The sequence below is a fragment of the Epinephelus moara genome, chromosome 23, assembly GCF_006386435.1.
Source record: "Epinephelus moara isolate mb chromosome 23, YSFRI_EMoa_1.0, whole genome shotgun sequence".
Lineage (NCBI taxonomy): Eukaryota > Metazoa > Chordata > Actinopteri > Perciformes > Serranidae > Epinephelus > Epinephelus moara.
Genome location: NC_065528.1, coordinates 29,351,336 through 29,365,665, shown reverse-complemented (window position 1 = coordinate 29,365,665; position 14,330 = coordinate 29,351,336). Strand labels below are relative to the sequence as shown.

Genomic DNA, 14,330 nt, shown 5'->3' with positions numbered 1-14,330 from the left:
GAGAAAACAGAAATAAAGGAAACCCAACGGAGCAGAATGAACCGGTCAGAGGAGCAAACGGTTGTAAAGCATAATAATGTACTGACTTTTGTGGTTGTGCATGCACAGAGGCAGCAAAAGATGAGGAGCAATTTGTATTTTTGCTATAGTCATGTATATTTGCATAAAATATTTGCACTTTTATTGTTGATTTTGTGATTGTTTTTTTCCTGTTGATGATGAAACACAAATGAATTGTGGTTTTTGGGTTGAAAAGCTGTTTTAAACTGAAATAAAATGATAGATTTAATTAAATTTGAGTTTTAAAAAGATGAATAATTAATATTTGGGGTATGGGAATATATAAGTTTGATTAAAAATAAGGTTTAATGCGCGTAAAAATACAGTTTCGTTGCGTAATAGGCAGTTTCCCGCCGCGGTGTGTTTGTTCCCTATTTCTAACAGCCTGGAGAAATATTTCTCTGCTGCTGCACTAAAAGCTCCATGAAGGAGTTGGCTTGAAAAATATCTGTAGATGTTTTTTTGGACATGCGCAGATGGGAGATGCCATATTGGAACGGGGGCAGCAGCAGCTGAAAGACGTCGCTCGCGTTGCTGTGCTCGAGCTCACGCGAACGAGGAGAGGAGCGAGAGAGAGGGGAGGAAAAAAACAGACGGGGGTCTCGAGACGGAGAAGCGACCAGAAAAAAAACTTGGACAGGTAAGACAGGTGACGGCTCCGGCGGTGCGGGGAGGCTTTTCCGTGCTTGCTGCGGTTTGTTATTTGCGTTTTGTCGACGGAATAAACACGGCGGAGAGTTATTTCTCTCCTCCTTCCCTTTAAAAAACCATGAAGTGCTCCCGAGGCGGTTTCTGTAGAAACGAGAAAATAGTCGCGAGCGTTCGTTCACGAGCCTTAAGTTGTTCAAAGTGTCTCTCACGCGCTGTAATTAACAGCTCTCACCGGCTGGGAGGACGCTGTCTCGTGGCACTCGCGGTAATACGCTTTTTATTGCGTTGTTTTCTCTCTGTGTGTGTGTCTGTCATGTTCACAAGTGTCCCAGAAATATGGTGAATTTTTAATATTCTGCAGTAAGCTTTAATTTAACGTGTTTCATGCTGCGTTCAAAGACAACGACGCAATATTTTTGTTTGACGCCGCCGCGAAGTTGTTGTTACAGATTAACATTAGAAACGACTTATTGCGGATTCTCGCGCACACATGAGTCATTTGGGATTTTTTTCGTCACCCCAAGGTGCGTGGAAAAAAGCCATCGGAAAATACCGGACACTGCCAAAATGTCAAAGCACTTTCAACATGGCGGGTTCTGGTGTTGAGGGGGGAAAACTGCGCCTTAAAATCTTTGAACGAGGAAAAAATAAAACGACGGCAGATAACGCGCCCGGGTCGGTTTCTTTTGATGGACACACACGAGGTGTAATCAATTAAATTCGAAGTGTGCATTTGGCATTTCCGTGGGAGTTTTTTTCCGCTGCAGTTTTGAGTGTGCAAAGTACATGACCGGAGTGGCAGGCAGCCTGCTGGTCGGCTACACCCCTCACTGCCTCATCTTCCTCATGTGCACTTAACGTTTCCTCTTTCACTTTTATCCAAAAAATGCTCGAGCTCGTGCGACTCGTCCCTTACCAACACACATTATATTACATTAATATCGGGTTATTTTCCGATAAAGCCGACAGCAGGATGATTTAATTGCACATTTCTGCTGTAATCTTAGATTAATATGTTTGTGATTGTACAGTGGGACGAGTTTATTGTGTCTCCGTGGGTACATTTGCACCGATTAAGCAGATAATTGGGTTAAACCGCGCGTATCTGTTTAATTATTTCTCTTTTGCGGGCGGTCTGCAAATCCGAGCTTTAGCAGCTTTGCATTATGCGAGGATTCCTCCTGCAGATTAAAGCCGTCACCATAATGAAGAGAAACAATAACGACTGCGTTATGGAGCCGCCGAGACACGTTCATGTGCGTGGAATAAATCATGCTCTCACACTTCTTGTTGCTCCAAACATATTTGAGGTGTGAGTGGTGATGGGCGAGCGGCAGGAAATGCCCCACAGTGAGCACTGTGAAGGGGGGATATAACGCGTAGGCATGAAGGTAGACATATATGATCCGCTGTGTCCAAGGGAGAGGTGATCGATATGCTGCATTGATACATTATTGATGCTTTGGACTGGAAGAACCTCCCACCGCCATTTTTATCATCCAGCAGGTTCTGATGAGCCTCTGTATGCTAATGACGATGATGATGATGATGATGATGATGATGATGATGATGTATCAGTGTTTAAGACTCACTGTAAAGAGACAGAGGCTGTCACCTCACAGGAAGTTATGAGGTCAGGAGGCTTTCTCTCTTTCTTTCATTCTTCCCTGTCATTTCTTTCCTTTCTGTCTCTTTTCTGCCCTTTTTCTTTCCCTCTTTCTTTCCCTCTTTCTTTTCTGTCTTTCTTTCTTTCTTTTCTTTCCTTTCTTTCTCTCTTTCTTTCATTCTTCTCTGTCATTTCTTTCCTTTCTCTTTTCTGCCCCTTTTCTTTCCCTCTTTCTTTTCTGTCCTTCTTTATTTCTTTTCTGTCTTTTGTCCTTTCTTTCTTTTTCTTTCTGCCCCTTTTCTTTCCTTTCTGTCCTTCTTTCTTTCTTTATTTTTCTGTCTTTTCTGTCCTTCTCCTTCTTTTTCTTATATTTCCTGTTCCATCATCTCTATCTTTCTTCTTTCCCCTTTCTTTTTCCTTCTTTCAGGCCTTAATTCTTTCTGTGCTGTCTCTTTTCTGTCCTTTTTTCTTTCTGTCTTTATTTTTCTTTCTTTCTCTTTTTCTTTCCTGTTCTGTCATGTCTATCTTTCTTCTTTCCTCCCTTTGTTTATTTCCTTCATTCTTTCTCTGTCATTCTTTTTTCTCCTTTTTTTAATTTTTCTTTCACCATCATTATTTCGTTCTTTCTCTGTCATTCTATCTTTCAGAAAACTTTTTTGTCTGTTCTTTCTTTCTCTTTCTGTCTTTATTTCTTTTGTTCTTCATCATTCTTTCTCTTTCTATCTGTCTGTCTCTGTGCTGACAGACAGTCTCTGGGCCTGTGTGTGAATGAGAGGACTTTACAGGCCCACTGTCAGATCTGACCTCTCATGTTGTTGTTAGTAGACAGACTCAGTCTCAAAGCTGCAGGTAGTGTTGTGCATGTCTACGTGTGTGTGTGTGTGTGTGTGTGTGTGTGTGTGTGTGTGTGTGTGTGTGTGTGTGTGTGTGTAGGAAGTTGTTTCCAGTCACTGATGTTGAAATTAGAAAGCTCCGGGCTCGGGGAGTTCCCGCCCCCTCCTCACCCTCTGGCTGCTGCTGCCTCACAGTTTCTCCTGGTGTTTTCGGCTCCACCAGGGGCAGTTGCTGTTTGCACTTCATCATTTTATAGTTAGCTGATCTCAGCGAGCATCACAGGCTGTCGTAATTGGGCATGAAACACACAGGCTGCATTGTGTACACGTTTAAAAAACCGCAGGAATCAAGAGGGAGAAACAGAGGGCAAATTGTTGCATCGGGGCCTCCTGTTGCCGAGAGGAAACAACCCTTGGATGGGTCTAAAAGAGGAGAACCTAATAGGGAGTAATGCAATAAAACCCCAAGCCCATGCAGTGGTAGTTAATCTCCTAAATCCCCCATTAAATCTTTGGCATGGACGGGTTTAGGGAAAGGCAGGAGACAACATGTGGATGCCCAGCGACCCATCAGGGGCTAATCAATAAAAAAAACCTCCCCTCAATCTGAGACCACGGGGACGCAAATGTCCTGAGATTAACTCTCCCAGACCAGTTTAATCCCCTTGTGCCCAATCTGGACTGTTTCCTCCAGGCCAGTAAGCTTCATCAAGTACAAACGCTGCTCCAAAAAGAGTCGCCGTGGTTCAGGGATAAAGACTGAGTCAAAGAGTCGACATTGACAGTGACCTTCTGCCAAAGCCCGTGGATGGTTTTCTGCTCCTGAGGGTTATAAAACTAGTTTAACCAGTGAGGGACCACTGAAAAAACCTCTCTCACAGGGAGCTGGGAGGGTAAAAAGACTTTTTAAGGGTTTTTTCTCGCTGATTAATTATAAAATGTCACTTTTTTTAGAGGAGAATGGAGAATTTAGCAGTAAAGTTTATTCAAACTTCTAACACCCACAGAAAATCTACTTTATAGGCCCCATAATGGCAGAAACATAAATGTGGGTCGGCTGTGTGTTAGAACAGAGAGCATTCTTCAAGACCTCGGGGGAACTGTACGATAAGAAGAGTAAAATATGTGACCTTTTTTAAATTCCAGAGGACATCCAAAAGTTTGCTCAGATAATAAATATGTCAGGGTGAATTTTGGGGAAATGAGCAATGCAGTCCAAAAGTATTTGGACAGTGACACATTTCCTGTTTTGCTGGCTCTGTGCGCCGTCCAGCAGAGTGAATCTGAAATGAAACAACTTTCAGCTTTAAGGGGTTTTTTTTAACGGGTGTTTTCTGTATCTGTGTTGAGCAATCAGCATCGGAGCAGCCGTGCCCTGTTTTTATACATATTGCCTCCAATTTTGTGTCTTCAGTTCCTGCACTTTTCTTCTGATGTGGTCGTTAAAAGCCTCTAATTAAAGCTCAAAGTCAGCTCTTTAACCGCAAAGTCTTTGTTTCGTTTTAAAGTCAATGTGCTGCAGTGGAGACAAACAATTCAAGCTGTCATGAATGTATGTAGGAAAGGGCAGCACTGAATGTAATATATCAAATAGGGCTGCAATTAACCATCATTTGCATTATTAATTTATCAGTTCATTATATTTTTGATAAATAAATTAAATTGTTTTTGGTGAAAAATGTTCCCAGCCCAAAGTGGTGTCTTCAAATCGATCGTCTTATGTGATTAGCTGTGCAAAACCCTAAAAATATTCAATTTACAATCAAGCTGCAACAATTAAATGACTAGTTATCAATCGCTAAATTAATCGCCAACTCGTTTGACATTCAGATAATCGGTTTGAGTATCTTTTTATGCATGGATGGATTACTGGACGCCAGGCTTCCACCTGCACAATGTGACCTAAATTACCACAAACAGATCAGGGGTCTCATTTATAAACATTGCGACGCACAAAACGAGGCCTGAAAGAGGTGTACGCCACTTCCCACGCAAAAGCTGTGATCTAAATAAACAGATCTTATGGGAGAAACTTTGACCCATGCTTACGAACATTTTGGAGACAGGAAATTGGCGACGTAGATTGTGAGGTGGAACTGATTGTAGGAACAGTCAAATATTTTTTGGCGTACACCGTTTTTGGCTTTTGTCTGTATGTATATTTTTAGTATGGATCCTACGCACTGTTGTACAAATGAGATCCCAGGAGGAGACTCAAAATGGCCACAAAGAAACATAAAACAACTACAAAGAGACAAAAAGATAATTTAGAGGCACAAAAACAACTACAAAGAGATGCAAAACAGCTGCAAATAGATTCTAAATGACAACAAAGAGACTCAAAATGACTACAAAGAGAGGCAAAGCACCTATAACTCACTCATAATGGCTACAACAACTTTAATGACACAGAAAGCAACTTCAAAGAGACGGACAGCAACTACAGAGACTCAAAATGACTAAAAAAAAGGGGCAAAACAACCGCAGACGCAAAAAACTACAGACAGAAGGTAACAGAGAGGTGGAAGCCTGATTGTCGAAATTGTTAAATATTTTCTGGCGCATACCGTTTTTTGGCTTTTGTCTGTATGTACATTTTTAGTATGGATCCTTCACACTGTTGTATAAATGAGGCCCCAGGAGGAGACTCAAAATGGCCACAAAGAAACATAAAATGACTAGGGCTGAAACGATTAGTCGACTAATCGATGACTAATCGACTATTAAAATAATCTGTGACTATTCTAGTAGTCGACTAATTGGTTTGAGTCATTTTTCATAGTAAAGTACCCCAAAATACTCTTATTGCAGCTTCTTATGTTCAAATATTGGCAGCTTTACACACTCTCCCGTGACGGTGAACTAAAACCCTTTGGCGTGAATATGACACAAGACATTAGATGACATCATTTTGGGGTTTTGGAGAGACAGACCGTCATTTTTCAACATTTTAACACATTTTTCAATAAAATGATTAGTCGACTAATCGAAGAAAATCGACAGGTTAGTCGACAATGAAAATAATCGTTAGTTGCAGCCCTAAAAACAACTACAAAGAGACAAAAAACATCAATAAGAGACACAAAATCAACAACAAAGAGATGCAAAACAACTGCAAATAGATTCTAAATGACAAAAAAAAGGGACTCAAAATCACTAGAGAGGCAAAGCACCTTCAAACTCACTCATAATGACAAAGAGATTCAAAATGACTTCAATGAGATGAAAAGCAGCTACACAGACATTCAAAATTAAACAAAACAGCAGCAAATAGATTCTAAACGACCACAAAGGGACTCAAAATGACTACAAAGAGAGGCAAAATTACTTCAAAGAGATGGAAGGCAACAACAAAGAGACTCACAATGACTGAAAAAAGAGGCAAAAACAACCGCAGACACAAAAACAACAGACAGAAAGTAACAGAGAGATGCATAACTGCTACAAAAAGAAGCTGAACAACTAATAAAGTCTTGCCTCAGTGCAGGAGAGGTGGTGACACCTTCCTCATGTCTGTGCTCAGGTGCCCACTGTCTCATAATCTGTCCATATTTTTATGAAAAAAATGTCAAAAGTCACTGATTCTTAGCTTCTTAAATGGATATATTTACTGGTTTCTATGACGGTAAACTGAATATCTTTGGGTTGTGGACAAAACAAGACATTTGAGGACGATATCTTGGGCTTTGGGAAACACTGATCGACATTTATCACCGTTTTCTGACGTGTTATAGACCTGTGGGAGCCAGAATGTGTATTTAACCTCTGCTGTTTATTATTTGTGCAAGCTGTGCACATTCTTATGGTTACTTTCACAGAGGTGTGGTTTTCATGTTGTGATACCTGTTCATATACTGGTGTGGCAGCTCTTAGACAAAGAGGATGAGTTTTTGGCTCCCGTATTTTCTGTTGATGGTGATATCACTCGATTAGTCATTGATTAGTCAACTAATCGTTGCAGCCCTATTTGATAAACCACCTTAAAACGCATCTTTGGACTTCGGTATGAATTTCTTTGAACGAGTCAGTTACGAGCCTACTCAGCCTCTTAGCAGCTTTTTCCATTGATAATAATAATAATAATAATAACTTTCATCACATATCACATACAATACAATTGCCAACATAAAAAACCACCAAGAGAAATAAAATTGGCCTTAAAAAATTAACTTAACGTTGCTACAAGACCAAACAACTAATTGATTAATCAAGAAAATAATCGACACTGACAATTAAAGTAAGATGCAGCCCTAATTTACGATGAGATAAAACAGGAAAAAGCTGCAAGTCACATAAAAAGAGCAGGAGCCAGTTAATGATTGGCCATTTATACTTGATAATTAACGTCACTATCAAAACATGGCATCTGGGGTTTTAAAGGAATACTTAACACACAAAGTGACCATCTGTTAATCAGTTCGTGATGCTGTGTTACCTTGGATTCATGAAGAAGACTCCATGCATCCATGGAAAGCAAAACACATACGGATTGATTGATTGATCAATTGGGGATGTGTGTAACAGCAAAACTATATCAAAACATCAGTTTACAAACTGTCACACGACTCCTGCAGTATAATCCAACTCTCTTATAACTTAGTCGTATGCTCAGTGCTTTCCAAATGAGCCCGGTCTCACTCCGAAGTCGTCGAAATCTGGAGTCAGAAACCAACGGAAAAAGGCCTCCTTTATTGCGGCATGATACACAGCCAGTTGCCCTTATGGTTTAACTGTGCCCGCTGGCGTCAGGGGGAAACTCGGTGCGACAAGGATGAAAGTTTAGGTGGCGAAAGTCCAACTGGGGCAGGCCAGAGGGGTGGTGGATGGGTCCAACAAACACCGACTTTCACCGAAGAGAATGGTGTCAAACCCTGTTCTTTTTCCCTAAACCTAACCACGTGTGTTTGTTGTTGAAGGTAAAAAAACGTCAATTCGTGGTGTTGTACTGATGTAGTGCGTTTATTTTGAGGCAGAACTGGATATAGTGTCCCAGAACGTCAACAACCAACACACCCAGGGTACCTTGGACGTTGCATCTGGACGTAGAAAGTCCATGACTGAACGTCAATATGTGACGAGGTCGGAGTGAGAATGTGTTGCCCAAACACATGTACTCTTGCTAAAACTTTTCGACTGAAACTGACCTGAAAGTGAAACTTATCTATTCTCTCTTCAAAGCCAGACTCCACTACTAAGGGTTTTTTTTTGTGTGAAAATGCATGTGTTTGGGAAGTACTGAGCACATGTTTTGTGTATAAAATGTCAGGAAATCGCAGAGGAAACCTCCCCCTCGAAATTTACAACACATGCATTTGTCTCCCCGAATAAAACATGGAAGTAGTAGAGGACTTTGACAGTTTTTAAGGACATTTACACCACACACTGCTGCAGAAAAAGCACCAGAATGCAGGAAAATAAGTGTCTGATGCACAAAATGTTCTGGTGTCCCCCACATGGACGCCCTTGCCCTGGTGTGATGTCTTCAAATTGATCGTCGTATGTGATCAACAGTCCAAAAACCTAAATATATATATAATTAACGATGATATAAAACAGAAAAAAAAGCAGCAAATAATTAATGTTTTGCTATTTTTGCTTGACAAATAACTTGTTCGTTAATTTCCTTCTAACTGACTTATTGTTTCAACACCAACTTCTGCTCGGTGTAACTATAAATACACGCCATCTTGGGTTTTAAAGTCAGTCTTCAAATAGCTTAACTGAAGTGTTGAAGCGAGCAGATGCTGAATGTCTTAACTGTCACAGTGTCGGGGGAGAAACAGCCGCTTAAGGGGCTTTTTAAGGGGAAAAACCAGGTTGAAGAGCTGCTGTGAGCTGCTCCTCGCACTATTTGATAGCAGTGTTTGAGTGCACTTTAATGAGTTTTGTCGAGGGCTACATGCTGACGACAGCGATGTGTCAATGCCGCAGGAGATTGTAGGGCTCTTGGGCAAGAAATGGTCTGTGAGGAGGGGGAGAGAAGGGCAGCGAACGGAGTCATGTGAGCCAAATTAGCTCAGCTTGTTGTTTATGCAATGGATGTTTGCCGGAGCCACTGTGGGACGTCAGGGGCGTGTGTGGTGGTGGTGCTGGTGAGGGAGGGGGGACGCGGCCGGTTGTGGAGACTGTCACAGCCTCACAGTTCTGTAAATACACTCGGCTCTGACGGCAGCTTGAGCATTGTCTGTGTGTTTTCATTTCCTCAGGATTTTCAAGGGTTCTTTTGGACGCGGGGCTTCGGTCTATTTTCATAAAGAGGATTGTTGGATTCTCACATTTATCATCTTATTTCTGTTTTTTGATTTTCCTCCCTGGGAACATCTCAGGATGCGTGGTGTGCCCAGTCACAGGATAAGGACATTTTCTGCTCCTTTGGATATTGATTTGAGAGCGACAACCTGATCCTGGAGTTGTTTTCGGCTTGACTGGGGGATTGCTGTGTGACGAGGCAGCGTGTCTCAGTGTTTATTGTCATGTTGATGAAAGTGGGTGCAAGTCGGGGAGTGAGTCATTGGTGATGTTACCGCATGACCTACTGTAGGACAACCACCAGGCAAGTGACACACAGGGTTTGTTGTTGTGAAGATGATTATTTTCATATATTTTTGTGCTGATTATTCAGAAATGAGACAGTTTTAGACTTGAAATCTGCTGTTTTCCCCCTTTATAATATATCTTTTCTGGAATGTACCTTTACACAGGTTGAGGGATTAAGTTTCCATGTGCCGTCTTGATTTTTGTAAAGCTTATTTTTAAAACTTTAACAGGGTGTCTACAGATATAAGTGAAATCTAAGACTTTTTAAGACCTTTTTAATTCCACCTTATATGAAATTTAAGACCAAACCTGCAACCTTTTCAATTTAACACACTGATATCAGTTTAAAATGAACAGTAAGGGAAAATAACAGCTGGGTGAGTTTAAGTTTAATGTGTTTAATGTAAAAAGAAAACAAAATCCCATCGCTCACATTTATGCTATTTATTATTGCAATATTCAGAGAAATACGAATTTTTCAATCTGTCAAATAATTGTAATCAGTCATTGGGTCTGTCAGGCTGGAGACATTTTCACGGTAATGTGACCGAAAAAATTTAAAACCCACTGAATCTGAATTTAAGACAATTAGAGTAGAGTTTTTTAAGGACCTGTGGACACCCTGTTTAATGATGCTGTACGAGGAGTGCGTTGAGTAGACACAGATATAGAGGGCTGAGGTATCTGGTGGCCCGCTGGTTGAGATCAATGACATACACTCTGCTTCTTTTTCCACTGAAATGATTCAGATGATTAATCGACTGATAGAAAATGAAGCAGGAACTATTTTGATGATCAATAAGCCAGTTTGTAAGTTAAACTTCTGTGGTTGCAGCTTCTTTAATGTGAGGATTTGCTTGTTTTCTCTGTTTTATATAATTGTAAATTGAATATCTTTGGGTGTTGGACTGGTAATAGAGGGAATCGCCTTGTTGTTTACAAATACTTCGGGGTAGAAAACCAGCAGAGTTTATATATATATCTCACATTTTTCACGTCACCATATCACCGTTTAGACTAATCTGATGTTTGTAAAGTCTATAAACACAATGATTGAACAAACGTTAGCCCAGCTAATCTACGATAACCATGTTATTAATTACAAAACGTGCACACAGAAATAGTAATGTTTGTTCAATCATTGTGTTTATAGACTTTACAAACATCAGATTAGTCTAAACGGTGATATAGTGACGTGAAAAATGTGATTTTATATATATATATATACATATATATATATATATATAGCTAAACTCTGCTGGTTTTCTACCCAGAAGTATTTGTAAACAACAAGGTGATTCCCTCTATTGGACAAAACAAGGCATTTGATGATGTCAGCAAGGACTTTTGGAAAGATTTTCACCATTTTCAGACTTTTAAAGACCTTTTAACAACACTTTAATTTTCTGACCAAAATTGTGATTGAAATAGATGCCAAAAAAGATGCGCATTGATGTCAGTTCAAAGTGAACAATAAGGTAATATAACATTGATGTAATTCTCTGTGCCTAACTGCTGCGAAGGCACTATAATATCGGCATGTCATCTGTATTGGCAGATAAAGGCTTTAAAATGACGCATCAGTATCAGACCGAAATGAACGTTCCTGCCGACATGACATAGCGATAAGATGACACTTTGATTATGTGACTTTAATCTGTCGAAATAGCTCAGTTTTTTTCTTGCTTGTTGTTATTGTCAAGATTGTCTCAGGGAGACAAAAATGTTACATAAAAAGTATATACAGCTGGTTTTACATGTAACCTAAGTTGAAGTAGCAAATGTATACATCTTGAAAAGCACTGTCTTTTATGTCTGCACCTGCCAGTGGCCCATCACTGGCAGATTCATCCACTGATGAATTTAAGGGCATCATGAAGAGTGTGGTGACAGAGACATGTGCTTGTTTTTCTTGGAAGGCTGCTATATTTGAATAGTTGCTGTTTTATTGTGGATTTTTGTATTACATGTTGTGTTTGTTGCATTTTATTGTGTTTTGACTGGCTGCTACCTCGGCCGGGTCTGTCTTGTAAAAGAGATATTCAATCTCAATGGGACTTCCTGGTTAAATAAGGGTTGAATAAATAGAGTAAATCACAACAAAAGTAGGTACAATTTCATGTTAATTTCACTACAGGAGAGACTTGATGTTCTCTGCAAATATTTGCAAAAAATACGTGATAAGACTAGACAACTTTGAAGATCCTTCCAATTTAATTTAAGACAATTTCATATTTCTTAAGGACTTTTAAGAACAGTTGAATTCTTTTTTAAAGACCTGTGGCCACCCTGCAAACGAGTAATCAGTCAACTGAGACAATAATCTTCAGATTAATCGATAATGAAAATATTAGTTAGTTGCAACCCCAATTTCAGCACCCCTGGTTTGATGTCATTCCTCTTTTCTGTCTCCTCTCCACTGTCTGCTGTTAAATTAAAAAAAATACCAAAAATACGAGTTGCTCTTGATGAGTGACTCCAAACCTGGGGGCCATGAACAGGTCAGAAGGTGTTCAATAACTATAAAGAAAAGAAGAAAACCATATTTCAGTACAGTAAATATCACATAGTGGATCGACTGTTTAAACTGTCATCATGTAACTACACTGATAACAAGACGAGACGCATCACAGTCTGTCTGATTCATCTCAGCAGGTGACTGATTGATTGATCGCATCTTACGTTTGCTTCACAGTAGTTAATCAGAGTTCAAAGTTAGTTTTGATCAGCGGGACCGGACGCTGCTTTCAAAATGACGACTCTGTAAACGTCAGAACTGCACTTGAAAGAAAACAAGGGAACATAAAGGCGACTGTGGCAAAGGAAAAATCAGGAGAGTTCACACTAATAGACGATTACCTTTATGTTATTTCAAGACCAGTTTTAATGAAGAAACATTTGCTAATTGACGCATTAATGAGCTTAACTAATGGCCTCATTAGTGAAAGTGAGTGTGTTTAATACATCATGGTGATTACAGCCCAACATTAAACAGCTCAAGTCCCTCTGGTGTAAATACATGTTTATGGTCATTTCTCTCTTTTAAGCTTCAGTGACATCATTCAGTTTATTATTGTCTCTCTGTGATAATGGAGCATTATTCTCTCTCCACGGTTGCCTAAATTAATATTTTCAAGTTGCACTAATTTGCCTGCCTGTTGTCTCGCTCGTGTCATTCCAGTTTTTCTACTCTGTTTGAATCTGATTGGTTATCTGATGCAGTTTTGCTGCGGCGTGCAAAATCTGGCTGCCGGCAGACAATATGCATAACCTGATATTACAGAGTGCAGGGTGAAGCAGAGGCAGAGTTTGGTCGGCAATTAAACACAATCACAGGCTTTCCGCTCGGCTTTAATGATGCTGAAAATTAGTTTGAGTTTGGAAAACTGCAAGATCTCTGTTTTGATTCTTTTCTTACACTCTGCCTCAGCACGGGCTGCTAAGTGCTTATTACTGCACTGGGTTTTTTTAATCTGGACTTCCCCCGAGATCAGCTGTCTTTTCAGTGGAATTTCTCTTGGTGAAGTTAGAGGCAGCATTGTTCTCTTTCGCTGTTTGTGCTTATCACCCACTTCTTCTGTGTGTTCTGGAGAAACTGGACATGCAACGTGCATCATTTCCTGTCTGCCAGATCATTTTCCGAGGAAATTCTTAACAAACAGTGGGTGCAGCAAATGCAAAGCTTTTATGAATTGTCTTTAGCAGCTGTGACGTGTATCTAAGTACATTTACTCACAAAGGCAAAAGACCTTAATTCATCGGCGTGTAGAACTAAGAAAAAGCTGCATGACATCAGAAATGTGGTGATTCTCTGTTTTCTTCAACACAGCCTTTTATCGTCTTTAAAATCTTAAGCTCAGACTTGATCTTTGACCCTTATTCTGCAGTTAAGCTACTCTGCATTTGTATTTAATGCAAAGCAATGCAGGGTCATGCTGAGGCAAAAGGCGTTAACCTCTATCTGATCTCTCACTTGTTGCTGATTAGAGTAAGCAGGGTTGGGTGGGTGTAGAAATTTTTAAACAGCTTCCTGTCAATCTACCTCCAGCTAACTGCCACCTTGTTTTGGTATTGTGTCATTTTGTTTTTTTTTTAGATAAGTCATTTCAGCGCAATCAATCAGACATTCCTTGTCCGTTGCAGCGACAAGGGACAAAGGTTCAGCTCAAATCTGCAGCCAGTTAGGACACATCTTTTGTTGGCTTTAAACCTCATCTCGTCACCCCAAAAAACACACATACTTTCTAGTAAACAAAAGCCCCGTTTCCACCGAGCAGCACGGTTCAGTTCAGTTCGCTTTTTTTCTGTTTCCACTGTGAAAAGTTGTGGATGGTACCAATGGAACCGTTCTGTACTGTCCCCATGTTTGGTCCCCCCTCTGTTGGGGTACCTAGCACACAGATCTGGTGCTAATATATATTTAGATTGCTTCTCCCCAATTTCTCTTCAAGAACTGACCGCAGTGATTTCTTCATCTAAATCATCAACGTGTCTCTTAGACCCCATCCCAACTANGTACCTTGGGGTACCTAGCACACAGATCTGGTGCTAATATATATTTAGATTGCTTCTCCCCAATTTCTCTTCAAGAACTGACCGCAGTGATTTCTTCATCTAAATCATCAACGTGTCTCTTAGACCCC

At 40.2% G+C, this 14,330-nt stretch overlaps 1 protein-coding gene across 3 annotated transcripts in view; it reads left to right on the top strand.

Annotated features, from left to right (window-relative positions):
• The first annotated feature begins 554 nt into the window (after window positions 1-554).
• sfmbt2 (Scm like with four mbt domains 2) overlaps window positions 555-14,330 on the top strand; it is a 93,529-nt gene continuing 79,753 nt past the window's right edge. For 2 of the 3 annotated variants that reach the window (XM_050036290.1, XM_050036288.1), the window contains exon 1: window positions 555-700. The gene's annotated coding sequence lies outside the window, so the exon portion shown is untranslated. Of the gene's footprint in view, window positions 701-9,128; window positions 9,704-14,330 lie in introns of those variants that run through there. The other variant, XM_050036289.1, reaches the window with a different exon arrangement.